The following is a 6000-nucleotide window of genomic DNA, read 5'->3' as shown; positions in this document are numbered from 1 at the left end:
TCCTTAATCGTCTTCTGCTCGGGTGGTGCGTTCCCTTCTTCCCCGTCTTCTCCGAGACTTTGTAGAAGCCTCTTTGGTCCTCATCGAAGATTCGGTTGTTTTTTTCCCTCTGGGAGCTCTCTTTGTATCGGCGTAGTCTCTTGTTGAGTGCAAGGAGGTTCTGCTTCAATGTGTCCAAGTACTCTCCTATTCTCTGATTTTTTGTCTCATGTTTGCTGTGGACGCTGTCTCCATTGAGGATGCGCTTCACTTTTCCAATTAATTTCTTACTCCTATTGTCCCGTTGGTACCGGGCCAATTGGCCTGTCTTGACTCTTAGTTCTTCTATCTTCTGCTGAAGTTTTCATTCCCAAGCTGGCGGTTCATTCTGTTTTCGGTTCTTCTGCTGATGGTCTCTCGTTTCTCTTCCATTAATCCTAGTGGCTGCTACCGCAGCACAATACACGGCTGTGTGGATGGCCTCCAGTGTTGCACCATTGTTGTCGAGGTAATGCTGTATTATTTTCCGATTGAGATAGTCTGTGACTCTCCACAAGGTTCTATTCGGCCTCTGCTTCGGTATCAGGTGAGTCTTTGTGGGGTCCATTCCTTCAAATTCTGTTCTGCTGTTAGGGCCTTCTTCCACTCGTCCTCTATTCTGGATATCATGACCTTGTCTCTTTCCACTTCAGCTGCTGTGGGTTGTATTTCTTCTTGCTCTTCCTCCTCTGGTTCGGTGGTGAAGGTTCTTCCTCCTATGATTCCATATTCTTTGTCCTTTGTAGATGATTGCACAGGTCCTGCTTGATTTTTTCCAAGCTTGCAGAAGCTATCAGGTTCTTTGTGATGATGGGAAGTTTTTACGGCTCAGGAAAATAGTGAAGTTTTTTTCTGTTTTATTAACTTAAATTGGCTGAAATTTGCATATTAACTTATTTTCTAGAGTAGCTTTATATTCCTAATTACGATACTTAGTTTAAATTTTAACTAAGGTAGAGATTTTGTAGGTAATTACTTAGTATCGGTAAGGGTATCCAATCCACGTGTTTTGCAAATTTTGCAGACCGGCGAACGGGAAGTTTTTTAGCTATATTTAGCCGTTTTATTGACTAATTATTATATTAAATTATTTTCTATAAGTAGCTTATAGACCTAGTCAAGATCCTTTGTTTATTTTATTCTGAATTGAGACAGTGAGATTTTGGAAGTTAATTAATACTTAAGTGTCCATAGATTTTACTGTTCGTAACTTGCCGCCATTGTTATACGATACAACGTTATATCCCGAACAATATAGCGTTAGCTTAGTATAGTATATAATATTATCAATTAATCAGTAAAATTTATTAATCTTGTTGAACTTCATAGTCAATTAAATTGTACTTTTTAACTAAATACATATAACAACTTAGATTTTACAAACGTAACATAATTAATAATACATAAATTGATACTGAAGTTATTTATTTTTTTATTTATTATTATTATTTTTTTTTTTTGGTAGTAGTTGGCGCATCAGCTTTTGTGGCCATAATGCACCTCCCAAGGTTTTTGCGGTACTTTGATCCAAGCCCGAGGCGGGATTCGAACCCGCCACCTTTGGTTTGCCATACGGAAGTTATATGAAGAAACTTAAAGATAATACTACTTGATACTGAAAAAATATATATAGATATATAGTGTTACAACTGCGTTGGGATACAAGTTTAGGGTTATAATTTTGTACTGAAATTGAAATTTTATTGAAATTGAATCGAAATCATGACTCAGACCAAAAGCAAAGCAAAAGGCTCAAGCTAAATGGAGTGCTGTGGCTCAAGTGAGCACTGAGGGGAGCAGTTGCCCTCTGAATCACAACCTTTTAAAATGCACTGCTTGCTTGATGTTTGTGGAGCAATCAGGTATGGGACATGATATTGCCAAGAGGAAACGGGGAACATGCTAAGGATAGGTGGAAGAGGACCAGGGTATGTCTGCCAAGGGCAAAGGTTGATGACGTTGTAGAGTGGATATCATCTTTTAAGGGCACAAAAGGTGATATTGTTGTACACGTTGGAACCAATAATATTAAGAGTAAGTGGTCTGTAGATTTACTTAACAAGTACAGATCACTGTTGAAAAAAAAAAAAGCCGTGAATTAGGGTTGAATTTGAAAGTGTCTGCAATTCTGCCCGGACACGATAGGAGGGAGTATATGATGAGAGCCTTGTCGATCAGTTCGGCCCTGGAAAGATTGTACAAGGCTCAAGGGGTAGAATTTTTTTCAGCCTGGACTGTACTTGTTAACAGGAGAGATTGCTTCTACAGGGATGGGATACATTTAAATAGAAAGGGTGCAAGAATATTTGCTGGTGCTATTAGGTGGGTCGGAAAACTACTAGCGTGGGGGGATACAAGGACTAATAGATTAACAGTAGCCACTGGCAGAGGTAAAAGTGATTCTTGCACTGCTTCTACTGGAATGAGCGGCAGCCTGGAAAACAAGATGCAGGGTATTTCAGAGACTGCTGGGAGGCATTGCGGTACAAGTAAACACATGTGTTAGAGTAGCTAAGAATAGAAACAGGTGCATGTATACTTGAATGTACACCAATGCTAGGAATTTGGTAAATAAATTTGATGAATTTGAGGTATTACTCAAAACATCAAAGGCAGATATTGTTGGGATATCAGAGACGTACACAGATATAAGGAATGCAGAACTCGAATTTGGGGAGTACAATGTGTATAGGAAGGGAGGAGGGGTTATGCTATTAGTTAACAAACACCTAAAATCCAAGGAAGTGAAGCCAGTCAACATCTCTGGTCAGTGCTGTGTCGAGGGCGCCTCTGTAGCCAGGTGGACAGGAGCAGCAGTGCGCAGGACACGCTTCTTGATTAGACCGGGGTTCAAGCCCATGCCCACCAATACGGAGGATGCGGAAAGGTCAGGGAATGACCATCGCATATCCCCGGAGCAATATGGCCTTAGTTGCTAATGCTCCAAATAACAACATAAATAACATAACATAACAGCTCAGCTATGTCGAGTCAATTTGGTGTGACATAAGCTTGGGGGATCAAAATTGAGAGTAGAACTAATGACTCTAATGATTATGATAAGAAACTTTACAGGGAAATAGAGTGGGCCAGTAAATCAGAGAGTCTTATAATGGGGGATTTTAATTTCCCAGATATTGACTGGAATTTGGGGGCTGATCACTCACACACTAGCAAGGCTTTTGTGGATTTATTGGATGATTGTTTTCTACATCAGCATGTTCCGGAGGCAACTAGAGGGAGTAATACTCTTAATATGATTATCAGTAGTGATTCTTCATGCATTAAGAATCTGCAGATAAAGGAACCACTAGGTGGCAGTGAACACAGTATGTTGAAGTGGGATTTACCCAAAGAGGTAACTACCATTAGGGGTAAAGGAAAGGGTTTTTGCTTTCGTAAAGGAGACTACGATTGTCTGAGACAGTATTTAAATTCTATACAGTGGGACCAACTGATGATGTTACTACAGTAAATTCAAAATGGGAAGCATTCACAGAATTTATCTTGGAAGCTACTAATATTTTCACAACAACTAAGAAATATTGTTCAAGGTTTATGCCTAAATGGATGTCAAATGAACTAATGAGACATATGGCAGAGAAGAAAAATGCATGGGACACATAGAAATTAATGTGTGACATGGAAGACTATGATGGTCTGTAAACAAGTCACAAAGGAGATTAGGCAGGCAGAGGCAGATTATGAGAAATCTTTGCTAAAGGATGCAAAGAAAAACAACAAAGAGTTCTTTACCTATGTAAACTCTAGAAGGAAAGTGATGAATCAGATTGATCCACTGGATATTGATGGTTCAACTGTTGATGATCCTGCTCAGGTGGCTAACACAACTAAATGAGTATTTTGCTTCTACATTCACCCATGAGGAGTTATTCAGGGAGGGGAATGCCAGAAGTGTGTTAAAATTCTGCCAGTGAGCTAGATGATTTTGTAATAATTGAGAAGAAAGTGGAGGAGAAATTGTTGAAGATAAACATAAAAAAGGCACCTGGGGTACATGGGATCTGTTCAGTTATATTGAAGCATGCAGCAAAGGAAGTAAGCAAACCCTTAGCCATAATTATGAGAGCTTCTTTGAACTCAGGGAGGTACCCATGGACTGGAGATGTGCAAATGGTTGGCCCCAATTCACAAAGGAGGATCAAAGGGCTACACAAGTAATTATAGGCCTGTTAGTTTAACTTCTGTTCCAGGAAAATTAATGGAGGCACTGGTTAAAGAAGCGCTGCAGGATCATCTAGACAAGGCTTCAGTTATAGCTCGGACACAGCATGGTTTTTTTAAGGGAAAGTCTTGCCTGACCAATTTGATTGGATACTATGATGTGGTCACAAAGGAGCTGGATGTAGGGAATAACTTTTATATTGTATATTAGGATCTTAGAAAGGCTTTTGATACTGCTGCATATGGAAGACTGCTGAAAAAATTGGAGCAGTGTGGCATTGGAGGCAAATTGCTGCGATGGATAAAGGGATGGTTGAATGGAAGAAGACAGAGAGTGGTAATCAATGGACACTGCTCATCGTGGACTAATGTTATTAGTGGAATCCCTCAGGGTTCAGTATTGGGTCCATTGTTGTTTTCTGTATTTATAAATGATATTGATGATGGTATATCAAGCTTAATGTCCAATTTTGCAGACGATACGAAGGTTGGCAGGGTTGTTAAGGACACTAATGACAGTACGCTGCTGCAACAGGATCTAGAAAAGTTGAGCAGATGGTCTGAGACGTGACAAATGAAGTTTAACATTGACATACGTAAAGTACTACATATGGGAAGCAGTAACCCCAGAGTGTTGTATCAACTATGTGATATTACACTGAGAGTGGTAGAGAACGAAAAGGATCTGGGGGTTATTGTGCAGGCAGATATGAAATTTTCTGAGCAGTGCAGACGGTCTGCTAGAAGAGCTCATAGTGTCTTGTGAATGATATACAGAAATATTTCTAGCAGGGATAAGGAGGTAATTATCCCCTTGTATAAGACAATGGTCAGCCCACACCTTGAGTACTGTATACACGTCAGGAGGCCTCATTTTAAGAAGGATGTAGAGATGTTGGAACGAGTACAGAGAAGGGCAACAAGATTAGTGAATGGAACAAAGGGTTGCTCTTACGAAGAAAGGTTTAAATTTTGCAAATTACAGTGTCTGGAGACCAGGCACCTGCGAGGTGATCTGATTGAGGTGTATAAAGCCTTGAATGGTTCGAGCATGCTCAATGCTGATGGAATTCTTCCTCTTGCTCAGAATAATTCACCTGAGAGGGGCATAAATTCAAATTGAGGAAAGACAGACGTGCGGAAGTTTGCCTTTAGCCAGCGGGTAGTTGGTTGGTGGAACAGACGTCCATCCTTTGTTGTGGAAGTTGACAGCCTAAATAAATTTAAGGCTGAGCTGGACAGGTATTTGGGTGCGGTTTGTTTTTTTTTTTTTTTTTTTTGTGGCAGATGCTAATGGTCCTTCTCTGGTCTGCTATTCCCTGTTTGGTGACCTGAATATCCGGAAATCGTTCCAGCCCCTTACTATGTAGTCTCGCCCTATAAGTTGTCATATCGGTCTCCAACTTCGTTATTCCATAGTATGCTTGCATGATGCTCCACTTCATGCGTTGGCGTTTTCTGCCTTCCTGGGTGGTCACCAGTTTTCTCACTTCCTGCGCAACTGACCACCCAGGAAGGGAGAAAACTGGCGTTTTCTTCCTTCCTGGGTGGTTAGTTGCGCAGGAAGCACTTCTAGTTAGTGGGATTGGATGGTCTTGCCCTTATTATTATTATTATTATTAGCCATATGGTTCAAGGAAGCCTGAGGCTCATTCTGCACCACCACCCAAAAAAAATTTCCAAGTTACCCTTAGAGAGAGAAAGTAGAAAGGAATCAACAACAAAAAAGAAGAATGATGATAGGACCCTAGGTGTGCCAAGCCCATACTCACCAGATGTCAGCCTCTTGGGTTTATG

Source organism: Mastigoproctus giganteus, chromosome 6 (assembly GCF_048544385.1).
Source record: "Mastigoproctus giganteus isolate SK-2022 chromosome 6, ASM4854438v1, whole genome shotgun sequence".
Lineage (NCBI taxonomy): Eukaryota > Metazoa > Arthropoda > Arachnida > Uropygi > Thelyphonidae > Mastigoproctus > Mastigoproctus giganteus.
This window is presented reverse-complemented; position numbering follows the sequence as displayed.